General features: G+C 36.7%; 1 protein-coding gene and 1 non-coding gene across 2 annotated transcripts in view; both read left to right on the forward strand.

The window, feature by feature from the left end:
- Clic (chloride intracellular channel protein 5) overlaps positions 1 to 19,871 on the forward strand; it is a 200,570-nt gene that overhangs the window by 49,370 nt on the left and 131,329 nt on the right. The window lies entirely within an intron of this gene.
- On the forward strand, positions 323 to 397 carry TRNAR-UCG (transfer RNA arginine (anticodon UCG)). Its single transcript has one exon. It is a non-coding gene; the product is annotated as a tRNA-Arg (tRNA).

Consider the following 19,871-nt stretch of genomic DNA (forward strand, 5'->3'; position numbering starts at 1 on the left):
TGACCCCAAGATAAGACAAAGTATAGACCAATCTGGGTGCACAAATGCTTCCTTTCGAAGTTATAGGCTGCCGAAAACATGATAAAATGAACTCGATTGGGACCTACCGCATGAGCGGAGTTATGGGGGAGGGCATTGCCCCCTCAACTTTTTGACAAAAAATAAGAATACCACCTATAAGATGGCCACCTACCAAGACCCCAGAGACCGACCAAAAGGTTGCCCCCCAGCAGACAATTCCTAGCTCCGCCTATGACCTACCGTAGTCGGCTCAAGACTTCACGTAGGAACTAATATGTGCGCTATCCAAAAATACATGTGTGGCCCCGCGTAGCGTAGTCGCTAGCGCTCTCGCCTTCGGTGCGAGCGGTCCCGGGTTCGATTCCCGGTGGGGCCATTTGGTCGGAAAAGTGTATAACGCTTTTTCAGGCCAGCCACCCTAAATGAGGTTTTCCTGGGTTTTCCTCATTCAGACCAGGCAAATGTCGGGGTGGTACCTAACTTATAGGTCCCAGGCCGCTTCCTCCCTTCCGCAATCCTTTCTTCCTTCCCTTTCCCCGGATAGTGTGCTCGCCGAGGGACGTCATCCCTCAAACATGACGGGCTAAATGGCCATAGATGCTGAAAGCCCAGAAATCTAAATCCAAAAACACATGTCTCAGAATCCTGCAGTACTTCCACAACAATTTTTATAGAGGTAGTTAGTGAATATTGAGTACCTTAGGATTCTGAAACATGTATTTTTAAATAGGGCACATATTAGTTCCTACGTGAATTCTTGACCCGACTACGGCAGGTCCCATAGTATTGGAGCCTTCAAAGTTCATTTTTTCATGTTTTCGGCAGGCTGTAACTTCGAAATGACGGATTTCTACACCCAGGTTGGTCTATACTTTTTGTCTTATCTTGGTGTCAGGAATCGCCTCCCAAGTGTTGTTGGTGTTGTTTTGAAACACCCTATATATATATATATATATATATATATATATATATATATATATATATATATATACCCTCCATTCCAAAAGAAACCAAACTTTTGAAAACAAATAGTACCACTAGTGCCATCTGTTGTAATATTTTACCGGTAGATGGCGTAGTCCCTCATTGACAACGGGTATAAATGTCATGACATTTGGATGCACGGCAACAAAGTTATTGCGTTTCAACTGTCAGTGTGTCGTGTACATCGGTCGGAAAATGAGTTTCAAACAACGAGCTGCAATTGAGTTTTGTGTTAAACTGGGTAAAACTTTTAGTGAAACGCACCAAATGCTACAAAATGCATATGGTGATGAGTGTCTATCCCGTACGCAAGTTTACGAGTGGTTCAGGCGATTCAAGTCGGGTAGAGAGACGCTGGATGATGACGAAAGATCAGGCCGTCCCAGAACCGGATTATCGGAAGAAAACATCGAAAAAGTGCGTGAATTCATCAAACATAACAAAAAATCGTCGGTGAAAGTTATTGAAATGGAATTAGGCATTCCTCAAACAACCGCATACCGCATTTTGACCGAAGTTTTGGGCCTTAAGAAGGTTAATTCGCGGTTTGCACCACACAAACTCACCGAAGACCAAAAAGTTGATCGAATTGCGCATTGTAAAGACATCGTTAAAAGTGCTCGGCAGGATCGAAACTTTTTGAAATCGATTGTAACTGGTGACGAAACGTGGTGTTTTGAATATGAGCCCGAAACAAAGCGGCAAAGTGCTGAATGGAGAGCGCCGGATGAAGGAACACTCAAAAAAAGTCGCTTGGTGAAGTCAAAAGTTAAGGTGATGCTGATTTGTTTTTACGATTCAAAAGGAATTATCCACAAAGAATTTGTACAGCCCGGCCAGACAGTCACTGGAGAGTTTTACTTGGGCGTCATGAAGCGTTTGCTGGCAAGAATTCGTCGTATTCGGCCCGAATATCGCGAAATCGGCAGTTGGACTCTTTTGGACGATAATGCACCATCACATCGTTCGCGACTTGTAACTGAATTTTTGGTCAAAAATCACATTATTCGGTTGCATCATCCGCCCTATTCACCAGATCTCGCTCCGTGTGATTTCTATCTGTTCCCGAAACTGCATTTGGCGATGAAAGGAAAGTGGCACGCATCGATTGATGCCATTGAGAAGGCGACGACCGCTGTCCTAAAGACCATTCCAATAAAGGACATGGAGAAGTCGTTTGACAACTTGTTGGAGCGTGCAAATATGTGTATCGATGCAGAAGGGGAATACATTGATTAATAAAATTGATTTGTTCCAAAATGTACATTGCTTTTTTTTTTTTTTTTTTTTTTTTTTGGAATGGAGGGTGTATATAATATTAGAGATAGAGAGAATGAGAAATTTTGCATTACTCTTACAAAATAAACTAGTGTCACGACTTGGTTCGGTACAATTATTAGACTACATATAACGTAGTTGCTACGACAACTATGCTATACATAAATGTAGAAGTCTTATAGAACGGCTTTATCCGTCCACCTGTCTGTCAACAGGTATCAAAGCAAAAATGGTAAAAGATATAGAGATGTGTTTTTCTGCAATCGTTTCAGGGTCTCAAAAATAGGTTGCATCTTCGGTTTCTCTCAATTCAAACCCAAAGTGGTTCAAATTAGTCATTTCCGATTGAACGTTTATCGCCATTGAACGAAAAAGGTAGCGAGAGCGGTTTTTTCAAACAATTAAGCGTCTCAAGGTAACGTACCATGATTATCCCGAATACTGTACATAAACCGGGAATGGTTCAAATTTAATGTTCCGGTTTCAGTACTGATTTCTGAAGCAAAAACTGTACAATGTCGAGATGTTTTCTTTTGCAATCGATTCACTGTCCAGGAATAGGTCCTTCATAAACCTTCTACTCAAACCGGAAATGATTCACATTTGCCAATTTTGGTTCCAACACTTATCGCCATAGATGATAAAAAAAAAAAAAAAATAGTAATAGATTGCGGCAAACGTTTTTCTGCAGTCTATTCGGTGTCTCAAGAGACCACATAGTCATAGCTCGCAACACTACCAAAACCGGAGGTGGTTTAAATTTACTACTTCCGAGATTCTGTATTTTCCCTTAACCATGTATTCAATCTGAAATGGGTTCAAATTCGGATTTGCGGTTTCAACCTCTATCGACATCGAACAGAAACAGTAAGGTATAGCGAGTAATGGGTTTTTGATATGGATTCGGTGTACGAGGTACAGGTTCTATCTGTGATCTTATTAATATATTGTATCTGATAATTATAGAGCTATACAAGTTTGAATATTGAATTCGCATAGTTTGGAAGTGTACTGTAGTTTCACACTGTGAAACGAAACTTGCTTATTATTATTAAATGTGAAAAACTGAACTGGATCCTATACTTTAAATGTGGCTCCGGTTTTAAAATTCAAGGCGTACAAAGGATAAGAATTATCACAACTTCCATAACATGACTGTTATTGCTTATGGAAGCTCTTAAGGCAGCGTTTCCCAACCGGTGTGCCGCGGCACACTGGTGTGCCGCGAATGGGCTGCTGGTATGCCGCGAGGAAATGAGAACAAAATTATGAATTATATAGCAACCAAATTACAAGACAGGAAAAATGTGTATTGTATTTCACATTACTATGAACCTCTATAATGGAAAAAATACGTAATTATAATATATTATTGTATATACATACATTACTACTACACAGATTGTATTTCGAAAACATAATTTTATTAATATTCAAAAATTTTGACGTATATTAACCATGTTAATAAATTATAAGTTTCGCACTGTGTTACTTGTCTGTACATTTTTAATGTTCAAAAAAGTATTTATTATCATTGTTATAAGCATTATTGCTTCTTTATTGTTACAGGTTATTTCGTAATTTGAAATTTTAAAATCTCATTCTACCCTTTTGACAAAGCAAACACTCATACAAATTACCTCCATCTGTTTTAAAAGTACAAGAGATTTGTTTGTTCGTTTGTTATTTAGTGATCTTCCTTAGTGAAAGGTTGGATACAGTTTTCAAAAAGAAAGTGTATTTTTAAAAACTGAGTTCTATATTTCATTGGAATTGTTTTCTATTTTTTGAATTAGAATGAAAAATAAGTATAATGATCTACGATGGGGGTAAAGCCAGTGATGGAGGTTTTTTCTCTGTGAGAAGGAGGTCAGTAATCACAGGAAAAAAATTACGACGGTATTTTCTATTTACTACTATTACTAATAATATCATCTATGAGTGTGCCGCGAGAATTCAATTTACACCCGTAGTGTGCCGCAAGTTGAAAAAGGTTGGGAAACGCTGTCTTAAGGAATACCAATTTACCAGGTATATCAAAAGTCCGGAGCCATAGGCCAACTTGGTTATGAGTAAAGATAGGAAAAAAATGGAAAGAGAGGAAAGTTGTTGGAAATAGATCGTTTTTCAATCTAAAATAATTGAATTTTTTCAATCACACTAGCCGTTTGGACTCTACACTGATAAGATGCCCTATATTGAATGGAAGAGCAAAGTTGCCAGTTCATAAAGTTGTTGCCTTAGATCCTCACCATAACAATACATTGTTGAGAAACGGATTTCAAATGTTCAGGGTTCCCTCGCACAATAATGTGCAACTTGTCATTTTTGCGTGGTCTTAGGTTCCATTTGAACTGCCTTCTGAAATGCAAACGGTACTTTTTAACATAGAGAGCATTACTAGTGTGAAGCCCGAACAGCTGGTGCGAGTGGGAAGATTCTACAATTTTAGATTGAAAACCACTTATTTCCAACAACTTTCTTGTCTTTTTATTTGATCGTATATTTACTCATAACGGGATTGGCCAATGGCCCCAGACTTTTGATGCACTTGGGGTATAACTACAGAACTCAGAGTCGAAGTAGAATTCGAAAATGCTTTCTTTCAGTTAATCAGCGAAAATTATTATGGTGGTGGTCTGGCATTCGTTCCATAAGCTATTAACATAATGCATAATGTACACTTAACTGTCAGAAAATTTACAAAGTATATTGCGAAGTTAATTTGCAGTTAAATTTACTTGTTGATAAAGTCAACACTACCTAGAGATACATCTAGATGTCATCTCTAGTGGTGTTTATACAATAACCATATGTTATACAACGAAAGTAACTGAGTGTATTTTTGTTGCAGTATACTGGCATGGTAGAACTTCTACTGAGGAAAGAAGTAGTTTGAGCTTCATTGAGTTCATTTAACTTCTCTAGAATATAAAGCCGTCATTTTTTTGATAATTTCGTTCAAGTGAAAAACTGTAATAATTCCCTTTCTGTAGGAATGGGAAAACTAGTTTTACTGGCAAGCAGCATATACTCAAGAAGTACTTAGAGTTCGTGACTTTAGACTGTTTCCTTCGTTTACATTATTAGACTGTAAATTTTAGTATATGCATGTTTTAAAAAATCCAAGTCCTTGCATAGAGCAATATTTGACCTAATATAACAATATTGTCATAATTTATCCTATTATTAGTAACATGATAAAAATTACTCATTTTGTATTAACAAGTAACTAAAACAGTTTCTCTTGTTTTCTTTCAGGTGAGTGTGACTTTCGCTGCCATATGCATTTAAAAAGGTATGTGTCTTGCTTTGTTGTAGAGATGTGTGTTAGGTAAGTATTAAAGTACTACATAAAGTAAAAATTGATCAAATTCTGAGAATTGGCATGCGATATTCTAACGAGTAGTTTAATTTCAAACTCATGTTTTATTGTTATTTTAAGTGTTGACTAGCTGGACCTACGCTGTCTACTCAGCGCATCGTTCTGTTATGACCATGAATCTCCTGTCCGCTGTGCATGTTTCCTTACACAAGTAAAGGATAGGAGACTCACAAAGGAAGTGAATTGCTATGTATAGATGTTGGAGTGAGTTTGTAGCAAATTGTAGAAGTATCACGATATCAAGTGGAAATATTTTTTGCCAATAAATTCATATCCGTCTAAGTACGCCTCATCGCGTCTCTTGAGGTCTTTGAAGTTGCCAGCATGCAATAGGTTTTGCCATTCAGATTTAAGCAAAGTGCCTGCAATGTTCAGCAACCCGCCATACATAACTTCTGTACTGGTTGCGTAACACCGTGGTTTTGGCCTGCAACAATGTTAATCATATGGGCTCAAAAACGGCCCCTAAAATAACGCCCAAATGTTGAATAGAACAATAATGACAGCTTTTGAAAATTTGAATGAGAACTGGACAATCTACACAATTTGGAATCGACCAGTGAAAACTGTTTTCGAGATCTCATTGTCGGAAGGATTGCTGACAAACATATAAACCTAGCATTTTAATATAGAAAAATGGAAACACCTGAACGAAATTGCAACTTACCAGATTAATATGGTGTCGGGCCACCTTTCGCCTTCAGAACATCCTTGATGCGACGTGGGATGGAGGCATAGAGGTCGTGAATGGTAGCAAGTGGAATTTTACACCATTCCTCGTGCAGGGAATTGGCCAGCTCTGTGAGAGAGGATGGAGGTGGAAATCGTCGCCGGAGTCGTGTTTCCAAGACAGATCCCAGATGTTCAATTATGTTGAGATCTGGGGATTGGGCGGGCCAGGGGAGATGTTGAACTTCATCCCGATGTTCCTCAAACCACGCTGCAACAACGTCAGCTGTGTGAATGGGTGCATTATCATCCTGGAAGATGGCGTCATTGTCCGGGAACAACATCCAGCCCTAGGATGCAAGTGGTCTCCTAAAATTGCGACATAATCGTTGGCAGTGATTCGTCCGCTAAGTGTGACCACAGGACCCAATGAAAACCATGATATGGTGGCCCACAACATCACCGAGCCGCCGCCATGTTCCACAGTTGGGCGGAGACACTGCAGATCATAAGCTTCTTTGGGCGTTCTCCACACATAAACACGGCCCATGGTTGGGAATAAAGTGAAGGATGACTCATCCGACCATATCACACGTTTGCAGTCCTCAACGGTCCAAGTTGCATGGTCGCGGCACCATTTGCGGCGTGCAAAAGCGTTATGGTCCCTGATGAGCGGTTTGGCCCGTGCAACACGACCCCGTAAGTTCATGTCATGTAATTCGCGGCGGACTGTGATTGTCGAAACAGGGTGGGGGAGGTGCTGATTGAGTTCCTCCGTCACTTGCTTGGCAGTGGCACGACGGTTCTGCGTGACAATGCGCTTTAATACCCGGCGTGACCTGTCACTCATGATTTTCTTCCGCCCACTGTTCCGCTTCCCCGATGTGGTTTTCCCGTGTGTTGTGTAGGCCGTCATCACCTTCGATACTGTCCCACGCGACACACCTAACACAGTAGCCACTGCCGTCACACTCACTCCACATAACCGCGCACCAACAATTTGCCCTCTTTAAAAATCTGAGAGGTCTCCCATTTTACACTACCTCCGTCTGCTGCAGCCACTGGACACTGCTGTTCCACTGCGCCTGACGTAGTATGGAGACCTAACACACCACCACCAGCGGTCCGGCGCTGCGGGCGCCACGACACCACTGCCAACCCATACATCTGACGTGTTGCCAACTACAGGTGTTTCCATTTTTCTGATCACCATCTGTAGATACATGAAACTAAGCCCGTAGATAGGGAGTGTAAACACTCTTCATCCCCCTCCCCTTCACAACTCTAAATTTAATTCATGCGTAGCAGATTAAGAAAAATGAGTTTAAATTTTAACCATTAGTTATACTAGGAGTTTTATTTGTACAGGATCGTGTCTCAATTGTACTATGGTAATTAGACATTATCTAGTTACCAAATTTTGTAGGTATATCTTGATACCTACTAGTTCAGAAGGCGACGGTGTAGTTTAGAATGGTAAATGTTACGTTTCTGGAAACCCTTTCGTTTTCACCATAATGCACTTGCAAGTAAAACTCGTTATTATCTCAGCAGAACTAAGGAACTTGTGTTTAAAGTGAAGGAAGCTGTACTTGTGTTTAAAATGAAGGGAAACCTTGATTTCCTAGTGATGATACGCGAAGAGAAAATAGAAGATGCCTTTAAGTGCCTTCTCTTTTAGTTTCTTGGAAGAGTGTAAGTAACAAAAGTGTACCTAAGTTACGAAATAGGTGCTTTCATGTGACTCAAATTTATTTGTTTGCTTTGCAAAGACCAGCTACTTAATAACTTCACGCAATGTCACTGCAGGCTATAAAGGCTGTATTCTCCTTAAAAATGAAATTTGTTTCCTGCCTGGACTGTATAATTGCCATGATGCTATTTCATAATTGCATTAGCAAATTGTGTATGGTCAATTATTCCCTCACACTTCTAGTTTTTAACTCTTAAAAAGCGGACTTTTTGAATACAGGAAACTCTTTTAAAAGTGGAATGATTTACACTTGTTTTAGAGGATTTATATAAACTTAATTCAAATCTAATATCTTATCTCCGAGTGGACTGAAAGACACGAAACAAACTTTTTTGTTTTGTTTTGTTTGTTTAAGCACTAAGGATTTTCGCACAAACCCAATGTTTGTAGGTTAAACGTTATTTTTGTTCTCATATTTTGCCAAATTTACTTCAAGTTCATTTAACACCAGTACCAGTACAGTATATGTTAACATCTGTATCGGTTACTGGCCTGTAAAAACAGCAGTTATAACATGAGGGGTACACTCCTTGCATTTGAATGCTACTTCAGTATCTAGAAACAAGGAAAGAAAAATATAATCTTTATTAAAGTTTACACATTCTTCAATGACAATTATTGCTCAATAAGTGTTGAAGTTATTACTATAAAAGTTCTTTTAGTTGTTAAATGAAACCTAGCATACACTGCAAGTCATGAAGTAGGTATATGTTAACAATTACGTATTTCATTTAGGAAATTAGAAACAAAAACACTGTCACATTTTCCAGACTCACTTGCAATAAAATAAGACAACAGTGCATGGTAAATGGTACTTTGTTCTATAGGACTAAAAGGAGAAGCAAAACATTGTCTACCCTTATGAAAATAATGGTTTCAATTACCTAGTGATATACACCGCTACCAGGCTCTTATTTGTTTTTGCAAAACGTATTTTTTCAACCGTTTATTATTATTATTATTATTTTCTTACATTTGCCACAAAGGATTAAAGAAAAGTCTAGTAAAGCGCTACTAAATGGAGAAATTCGTAACTGAGTCATTCCATGTCAAATCAACAGAGTTTCGGATCGACCCTTACAGACTGTAGTGATATTTTATATTCTGACTGTAGTCACCAGTGAAACAAATAGAAAGCTCAAGTTGATTTCTGAACCGGTTTCAAAATTTTAAGCCCCAAAGTTCTCAAACGTTGCGAAAAATCGCGAGAGTGGCATTTATTCAATTTGTATTTGCGCCAAGGATCTAGGATATTGGTTGTCATTTTCAAACTTATGAAAGAGCTTTCAGATGGTATATAACATATATTTTTTAATTTTCGAAAAAAAAATCAATTTTGAATTTACTTTTCTCAAGAAAATGTTCTGAAATTTTTCAAAAAAATATAAAACAATATTCGGACTGTCATGAATAGTATTCCCGAAATTTTATTTTGGGATCAGCATGGGGTCATTTGGTACAAAAGTTTTCACCTCCAAACACGAAATTGAAAATCACTTCAGATATGTATAATCACGATCACAAGAAAGGAAAGAATTAAGGATATTAAAATTAAATATACCATAGTGGCGGTACGTTATTTTCAGTTATGTTATTTAAAGGCTTGGTTTCAATCTTCTCCATGGTCAACGTGTGTAATATTCAGATATGTATAATCACGATCACAAGAAAGGAAAGAATTAAGGATATTAAAATTAAATATACCATAGTGGCGGTACGTTATTTTCAGTTATGTTATTTAAAGGCTTGGTTTCAATCTTCTCCATGGTCAACGTGTGTAATATTTGTGCAAAAATACCTGAATATGCACCGTCTACGTGCATTTTCTATAAGTACTTCACTTTCCTTCCATTTTCATCATTCCACCATTATTATCCATTCTATCATCGCAATCTCCCTTAGCATTGGTGTGCATAATCGTCGGACGTTAAACTAAAAATATCCGAATATGCAAAAGAGGATAGGATTTGGAAATTATTTTTCCAATTTTCGCAGATTGCTAGTCGACCATAATTATTGGAAGTTACTGATAACGTTACCTGTTGAGGTTCTTCCGTAGAACACAGCAGAATATATTTACCGGCATTTGCAGTAGAAATATCGAGATATGTTATAAGCAAATAGTGTTTACTTGAACCACCATATGCAAGAAGTGTTACGATTCCAAAAATTGAGTAGAATTAATCCGTTTGTGACAAGGAGAAAGGGATTGTGTAGGAACCGAATCGAGGTCAAGGTAGGAAGGCAGCCTTGGCCACGGCTAGGAATTTTTACACTCGAAGGAGTACAAAACTCTCTTTAAGTGGTCCACTTCAAGATTTATATGCTTTGGGTGTCATCTTTACCACCATTCAGACAAGTTCGTTAATTTTCTGTTCTGATCTGTAGCAGTTGGTTTTATCTAGCACATCTAATATATTATCGTTAAATCAGTCATTTTCATTTCAACTTCTTTTGATGTTCTAGAATCTTACTCTTGTATTGCAGTGCAATGCTAGACAATAATGAAGCTTCGGAATCTGGATATTGTTTGTCTTTAATTTCATTTTTACTTTACTGTGGTGGAAAGAATATAACGAAATAAGATGGACAGAAAAGTGCCTACTTCGTGAAATGTATAATTTGGATTTTTCTGTCTAGTATGACTGAGAGGAACTGATATATATAATATATGAACTCTCATCTCCTTCATTCTTCGAAGGTCAAGGTTTAAAGATGAGGTCAGTATGTTTTGACTATAGCTCATGTGTTCAGCGATCATATTATATAAAAGTTCCAGAAATCTTTGTCCGGATGACCTGGCTTCTTGATTCCAGTTTCTTTGAAACTGATAAACACCGATAGTTCTCTACTTCCATTGGAAATCCAATAGGATTGCCTGCGCTAATTATCCGCCTACATTTGGTTGGTTGGTTTTGCGTAGTTTCTCTCTTTCAGCGCCACAGTCGTATGAGACATGGATCTATAGCTTATGGTCGAGTTCGAACCACTTCAGCTCCCACCAGGAGTAGACTCGGATCTTCCACGCCGAAGAATACCGCTTCAAAGTATCTTTCCTGGAAAGGTTTTTCTTTCTTCCAAATATACAGTCAATTGCATTTGAATCTTAACTAATTTTGTATAAAGAATTAATGTTAAATATATCATCAAATCTGTTCGGTTATGTTCCATTTTCGTATCTATTCGTACGAAGTTCTGCAAAAGTTCCCCGAGTTCAACCAGATTACCAGAATTCAAGTGGCTTGGCGAGTTCTAACCAAAGAATTATAGAGAGGTAGTCATACTTCTCAAAATCTACCCTGGTAAATTATTTCCATAAATTGTAAGCATTTTCTTCACCGCTCTTTATACATTCCTTCTTTCTCTCTCTCTCTCCCTCTTTTTTTTTCCCCAGCTAAATGCTGAATCGTAATTGGATAGATGGGAAAGCTGTTAAAGCAACGTCCCTTTCAGCAGCGAGACTATAAATATTTTATTTCTACCTTGACTTTTTTTTCTTATTTGATTCATTTAAGTTCGCGTAACAGTTTCTTAGACTGCAGCTACTTTATTTATTTATTTATTTATTTATTTTAAAAAAAGAACGGGAGCTCTTTTGTAGTTTCCAAACCGTATTATTGTAGGAAACTGTCAATTTCATATTTTATAAACATCCTTTTAAATATTGCTAGGAAAATTGTAATAAATAAATCTACCTATAGCTCGGGGGTCGCATGGACTCAGTGATATAACGTTCACTTTTGGTGCGCGGAGTCTCTGGTTCGATTTCAGCTCGCGCCAAGTGGGCTTTGTGGTAGACTAACACAATGCATTCTCTGAATCTCCCCACACTTTCTTCATTCCGTTTATTCTGATTAGTCAGCTTTAACCTACACGACATAACCGTAGGATGTAAAACTGAAAGATGTAGTTTTCTACCCATAGTTCCAAATAATAGCTTGATTTTCAATAGTTATTATTCTGCGCTTATGGCTATGGGTTGAAAAATCCATTTATCTTTATTTGTTTTTCTGTCTTTACATTTGGCGAGTAAAGTCCGATCAATCAAAAAATATCCACAAGAAATTGAAGAGTAAATAGTAGATGCCACTCTTAATTTGTAAGAAACATGCCAATAAACAAAATAAATGTATTCGTATGGTTTTGTTTCGCAGAGAGATTTTTATTTATTTGTATAAACACTGTGACTGAAAATAGTCTGGCTAGTAGATTTTTTGGGCTGGCTGGTACGTGCAAGCAAGATTGCAAGTAAGCATTGCAAGCATATGGCAATATTACTGTATGTGCAACAGTTATGTGAAATATTTGAAACTTCTGCATTAGTATCCAAATATCATGTAGAGTGTGATTAATTCATGCGTAAATCAGGGCTCGTAGCGAGTCGTTTTTTTTTTTTTTTTTTTTTTTTTTTTTTTTAAGTTGGTCACTAAAAGTTACTTTTTTTGGGAGGTAAAGTGACTTTTTCGTGCAATTTAGGTTTTGCATTGGCAGTTTTTTAAAGAAAAATATAAAAATAAATGGAAAAAGGCAGAAACTTGTTACTCATTACTCTTCTGAAAGCTTCAATACTTGCTGCCACATAAATAGTCAGCTTTATTCTCACTTCACCTTTTATTCTTTCTAAAGCACAGTGGATGGTTCGTGGATGCTTAAGCTCTCACCCTTTTGTGTCTATTCTTTCTTGTATCATAATAGTCTTTTAGTATTCTCTCGTAATAGTTAACGCTCCGGTTCAACATTGCGTGTGTGTGTGGTTCATCATGTTCGTCTTGTGTTATGCTTCTTTTATGTTCTTCTTAAGAGTACCGTAGGTGATGAATTTGAATATTTCATGGCTTTGAGAACTCTCAATGCTAAGTTAAATATAATGTCTGGGATGAAGAAATTCGAAAATAGGCCAGAACTGGTTCCGCTTACTTAGCAGATTAAGAAGCTTTTAAGTCTGCTTACCGCAACTACAAAGCATACTTAGAAAACCTAAGAAAGGAGGAAGCTCAAAAAGAAGTAAAGAAGAAAAGATGAAAGAGAGAGGTGTTGGAGAAATTGACAAAGGAAAAAAGGGGCATGATATTTTGGTCACTTTTCCGTGTGCTTTTGGTCACTTTTTGGTAATTTTTTCGTGTGCTCTTGGTCACTTTTCAATTATTTACAAAAGACCAGACCACTATGAGCCCTGGTAAATGAACCTTAGCCATAGAGATAAATCAAGAGCTATAGAATCATCAGTTGCTTAGTTTCAAACCGTAGTATCTTAATCATTCTTTGTCGTTTGGATTTTTTTTTTTAATCTCTGCATTCAAATGCTATTTTAAAAAATGACTAGATGGGTTACTGAGATATTTTGTAAATATCGCGTCGACTTTTCTTAATTGTAAAAACAAAAGCTTGAGTTTTGACTAAAATGTTGAATATTTGTTGTATTATGACGATGGAAAATGTACCTGTGGATGATGGGTATTATGAGCGTGCTGTAATGGTTGTCAGGTGAGAGTGGTGGGAAGAATTAGGTCTCGGGGTCACTCCGTGCTGTTCCCTATCGCGTGAAAGTAGAGAAAGAAAAAGGTGCAGTGCAGTGTGCGCTTTCTTTTGCTAGGTTACTTCGTCCACTGTCTCCTAACGGTCCTGCCAGTCACGCCCCTTCATCAACACTAAAAAAAAACTTTATCGTGTAAAAGCATCATCTAATGAAGATTCACTTCTTAGCCGGATTTATTATAATCATTGTCCCATATAAGAATTTTATTTAATTTTTTTATTATTATATGTTCTAACATGTAGAAAAAGTAATGAGATGTTGGGCAAATTGTCCCTCTTACTCAAATGTAGGAATTTAGTCGCATAGTCAAGTTGTTCAGTTTTGACATCAGATAAGTAAACATATTTAGAGGATGCTTTAAATACAATAATATATACAGGTGTATCAAAATTTCAGGGCCATAGGCCAACTGCGTTATGAGTAGAGATGTGAAAAAAAAAATTGAAAGAAAGCAAAGTTGTTGGAAATATGTTATTTTCAACCTAGCATGGTGGAATTTTTCGAATCGCAGCTGCTGCTTGTGATCTACTGACAAGGCGCCTTATGGTAAAAGAAAATATACTGATGCCTGTTCAGGAAAATATTCCTTGGGCCCTCACCACACCAACAATGTAACATGGTTAGGAAACGAATTCGAAGTGTTTTAACTCCCTTCCCATAATAATGTAAACATTTCCCGTGTCAGCTTGTCCTTACCTTTTGTTTGAATAGCCTACTGATCTGGAAACATTGCCCTTTCATTTAACATAGGATGCCTTACTACTGTGGAGCCCAAATAACTGGTAATATTTGAAAAAATCCCATTTTAGTTTGAAAACTGTTTCTAACAACTTTCGTATCTTTACTCAATAACGGAGTTATCCTGTGTTTCCGGACGTTTAGTACATCTGATGTTTTAATTTATTCATATTTTATATTGTGAATCACGCTATTTGTTCTGTTGTGTTTTGTTGCGATTGTCTTTTCTAAAATAATAAAATTGATTTGGTTAGGAAAACGCCTGTCGTAGATACAATATGGTAACTTAATCATACTGTCGTAATACATATTTAAAAAAATATTAGTTTCAAGCATTATAGGATTGAATGAAAATACTCGTAGCTTTAAATTATGTAAGGGCTTTAATCCTAGACGAAGGGTACTTGTTTTTTTTTTTTTATCGAACTCTGTTCTCCTGTGCTTATTATTGAGATTCGGTTGAAGTAAAGAGGCCATAGCTCCAAATGTTATTTGTAATTGGACAGCCTTTCAAACGTTGGTGCCGTATTATCGATCGGGAATAAAGAGAAAAATTCACCGGGAAGAAACATTTGAACTCAGAGGAAATCTACGAACACAGTTATCCACAACGAACTCATATGAGCTAGAATCAAATCAAAGCAATCCTTCTCGTTCGAGGTGAGCGCTTTACCTCTGAGTATCGCACTTCCACGTTCAAGATTTTTTAAAAGTATTATTTAGCAATATTAACGTGATAAAGAAAGAAAAAGACATTTTTAAAATATTTTATTAAATAAACACAAAACATTTGTTCAACCCGAAGTCCAAATATTGAATCATCAAATGCCAACTATTTTTCAAGTTTTGCTGACATTGTGACTTGTTGGTGACGTGTTTTTGGTGAGTGTGAGTCCAAATTTGATTTTTAGCTAAAAATACATTGAACATCTATTTCTAATCTCTTTTAGGATATGTCACTCATAATAATGATGCATCACTCGTGCTGACTTCATCCTCCAAGTTAGGAACAATACTTTAGGTAATAGAACACCAATTATATTTACCTGAAATTTCCGCCTAGGTGTCATTATTTTACTGCAGTTTTCTGTGATGTTTTCTTTAGGTGGTATTAAATTTATTGGAAAGTATAAAATTTAAAAAATATATCACTTTCGATTTGAATTTGCATATTGGGGTTCTGTTAAGATAAAAGATAAAATGAGTCCTTAATAGACAGGTTGTTTGTTACAAGTTTGTTCAGTATTCAGTGGTTGCTTGGGGGTTTCAGGAAAAAAAATATGAAAGCTGTATGTGAACAGGAGTTGTTGGACTTTTCGTGTGATTGAGTCCCCTTCAGCGGCAAGGCCGTATGAGATATAGACTTACAGTTTAACATGGAATCCGAACAACATGAGCTTTCGCTGGGAATCGAACTCGAGTCTCCCACTTCGAAGGCGCATACACTGACCGCTTAGTCTCGATGTAGCTCCTTATATAGAAAGTAGGGAAATTACATTAATATAATTGCAGTCTGTGAAAGCTAAGTATAACACATGTTGAAAAATAAAGTAAGTTGACAGTCTACTGCAATGTGTTTCACACTATTATCATGTGGAATTCTTCTTGATAGGCTATAGATAAATTAGTGGCCTGGCAGCTCAGATTTACCTTTGATGTATGTCTTGCTTGACATCATCTTTGGTCGAGGCTGATTAGGTTCTACTATAGGGTTCCTACTAGTGAGGAAAGTCAGGGAAAACTCAGGGAAAATGGTGCAGGTCAGGGAAACTCAGGGAAAAAAAAGGACTGGAAATCAGGGAAAGTCAGCAAAATTTTATAAAATATATTTTTTCTAACGTTAATAGTACACCAATTTGAGCTTAGCAAACCATTAATGATCACAGTATGGAACGTTGCTCAAATTTATGTAGGGGTAAGTGGAATGTTCGTATGAGCAATGGATTATTATTTGTCTCTATAGAATAAATGTTCTCATATATAAATATTCACTGTTATTTATTCCTTATTTATATGTCAACGTCATCCGACACCTGTCATGAAAGTCAGGGAATTTCCTGCCAAAGGTCAGGGAAGGTCAGAAAGAAGTCAGGGGAAATAATTTCTCCAAATCTGTAGGAACCTTGTACTAACTGTACAATAAACTAACAAGAGGGTAATTTTTTCATTCTTTTATAAATGTGTACGCACTGCATTTAGTGAGCATGATGTACTTTGGGTTAAATCAAAATTTCATTTTAGTTTGTGTGGCTTGCAGATGAAGCATTACTAACAAATGCAATTAAATAAGTTATTTTCCTTAGCATTTGAAATTGTGTAATAATTCGGCTTTTGTAGAATGCCTTAAACCGATGAGAGAATTGATGAACACCACATTACCTTTTGTGTGTGTTTCACAACAATTTTCAGCACACTTAAAAGTTTCTTTGGCCTTTTATCTTTTTAAAATTCAAGATTTCCTAACTATTTTATGCGTAAGTATGTCGAGTCTCATAGACCGACTGTACGTCCGTCGGATCAAAAATTTAAGATCACAAGGAAAATTTGATATTGATTCAACATCTCAATACAACAAGAACTTCTGTGATCTCCACTATTAACCACCTATTAGAGACCGAAAATTGCATGATCGCCATAGGTTGGATGTCCATCGTAGTTCTCACTTGTTTGAATTGGTTTCGATATATCATACTTCAAAGCATCTACTATAGTGGTTAGCCTCTTCCTGAGACCAAATTCACTCTATTTTTCACAGGATAACCTTAGATTTCAAATTCCCTCTGGCATGGGCAGTTGCCCCACTTTTTTGAAACTTTAATTTATATAATTTCATTTGGAAATGTAAACAGGGTGTCCACACAATTTGGAGAAAAGACCTCTGACTTTTCCCTGACTTTCCATGACGAAAGTTCCAGATTTTTGTGACCCCTGAATAACTTAAAAATATAGAAAAAAAATACTCCAGCCTTCGCACTCCCCATAGTTGGCCTTGGCACATTTACTCTGTGTGTTTTTCGCAGAAAATTAGTTTCAACAACTATCAGAGAACACTGCCTCCCTCAATATCATTGAGAACACTACATTTTGCATCCAGTAACAGTAAAGAAATCAACTCTATTTCATAAATTCAGTAATTTAACAATAGACCTAAGTCGATTTTTTCCTGACTTTCCCTGACCAATCTGCCATTTCCCTGACTTTAACTGATACATTTTTACTTCCCTGACCTCTCCCTGACTTTCACTTATTTTCCAGTATGTGGACACCCTGGTAAAGGTTTTTATGTATTACTGTTTCATAGAAAAAATGGTGCCATATGATATTTGCCGTTGCGTGAGTACGTATTTGATATTTGTCTTCCCGTGTAGTTAAGAAAGCTACAGGAATTGCGTTTTAATTGCAATTCAAAGCAATTAATATTGCAATTGCGTATTTCCTTAAATGTCATATCATATGCTTGCAGTATTTATTGTATTTCATTTTCTAAGAGTAAAAACATTCATTTAATGGCATGTGTTGAATTAAAAGTATAAGTTGTTCATTAATCCCCAGTTTCAGTATAACTTCTGCAAAACAAGCGTCATTACTCATTACTATGATTAATATTATCCCTTCTATTTATTTGTTTTGCATATTTATTAAATAATCTGATCACACAATTTTCCAGACAGAATTTTAAGATGTTCATGAACAAGGACTCAAATCTCTTCTTACACTTTCGTTGTTTAAGAGTATGAAGGGCTAGTACTTACCTGCATTGCTCTTATGAATTTACTTAATGAAATAAAAATACGATATACGGTATTTTAAGTGAAAAAAGATAGTATCCTATTAGTTATACAACCTTTCATCAAACAGTGTTAGAAACAACCAGGAAATCTGACATTGATATAAAATTAAGATCATGTCTTGCCCCTCACTTTTAACTTCCAACCACTGCCCTCTGGCGAAGTCGAACGTTTCAGTAATCACCCATCCACCCCTGTTGGGGCAAGACTAATGGTGCGTTGACAAATTAATAGGCTCAAAATTACGTTTAGTAGGAATAAAGAACCTTGCAAATTGTTTATGTTGTGTAATTATAAACAAGGCGTTGCGAGTGCTACTTCATGGCAGTAAATGGAATTGCTTGAATTTGTATTTGACAGTCAATAGGCTTGCGTTCTGGTTACCTGGCTCTGAATGATTTTAAATATTTCTTAAGCGTAGATTGAAGTTTCCCTAATATAGAGACGGTAGCTTAAAGTTCTGCCTGAACAAATTTTGACATAAAAAATTTTATAGTGGATATTTAATTATATACCACCATTGGTTCAATAGCCTTTTTTTTTTTGTTTTGTTTGTTTGTTTGTTTGTTTGTTTGTGTGTATATTTCTGAATTTTTCAGACAGTAATCGCATGGAAGTTTTCAGAAATGTATTGTTTGAGATCTCAATGCGTTTATAGAACGAACTAAAATTTATCACATGTGGACAAATTGTATCAGGACTCTCTTTTCACTGTTAGTCTTTCACCAATTCTTCCAACCATTATTTACTTCCTCATATTAACATAATCCAAGAACAAAACCAGGGCACGTTAAAGTAAGGGTTTCATTTCGGAATGTGTGTGGTATAAGCAATAATCATAATATCACTGTTGTTATAGCGTAAGAAATTTCGTCCGTATGTGCTCCAAAAGAATAAAATTTTGAAACTGATACCTCCTAGGCAGTTCCAGATTTACTGGGTGTTTTATGAATTAAATGGGGTGAATCTTAACAGTTGGCAATACATGAATGGATGCAGACATATCCATGCACTTGATAAGGTAAAAAACTCTAAACAAGTTCCATGAATATCCTTTTTCCTAATTTTCTCTTTCAAGGACAAGTGTAAGCTGGAACTTTTGGTGCGAGTGTTGCATGTCAGTCTGTAAGAGAAGGGAAGGGAAAACGACTGTTTTCCTTCGCGTGCTAAGTGTCGCGTTCTGGAAAAAGTGGCCACTTGGCGTCTCTGGTTGAAGCTAATTTTTTCCTGCCTTTTCATCCGTGCACCGGGGAAGGAAAGCAACAGGTTATAAGATTGATGAAAAGACAAGGTCCAGCCCGGAACATCGCTATTTTGTCTTCTTAACGTGAAGAGCCTGCTTTTTGCGTGACTTTGTTGTAGTCGCTTAACTTGATTACAGTAAAATCCATTTTGAACGTTCTTCGTTGTAACTGCGTCAGATTCTCCTTTTAATGACATAATTTCGTTGTTAGTGTGCATTCATGGCGAGATATTTGATCACTTCTCTCGATCATCTGCTTTTAAAAATATTCTCGCTTAATTTTGGAGACATACTCTTTACTTCATATATATCCTTATATCGGTTTTTTTTTTTTTTTTTTAAAAAGTTATGTTGGTATTGCGTATCTCTGAAATATTCCTTTCGGTTGAAACAGGATTCCTGAAATTCGCAACATGCCTGCATTTTGCATTCCTTGTCGTGGTGTCAGCTTTTAGAATATGCCTGTGTTTACATTT

This window comes from Thermobia domestica, chromosome 10 (assembly GCF_964235325.1).
Source record: "Thermobia domestica chromosome 10, izTheDome1.hap1.1, whole genome shotgun sequence".
Classification (NCBI taxonomy): domain Eukaryota; kingdom Metazoa; phylum Arthropoda; class Insecta; order Zygentoma; family Lepismatidae; genus Thermobia; species Thermobia domestica.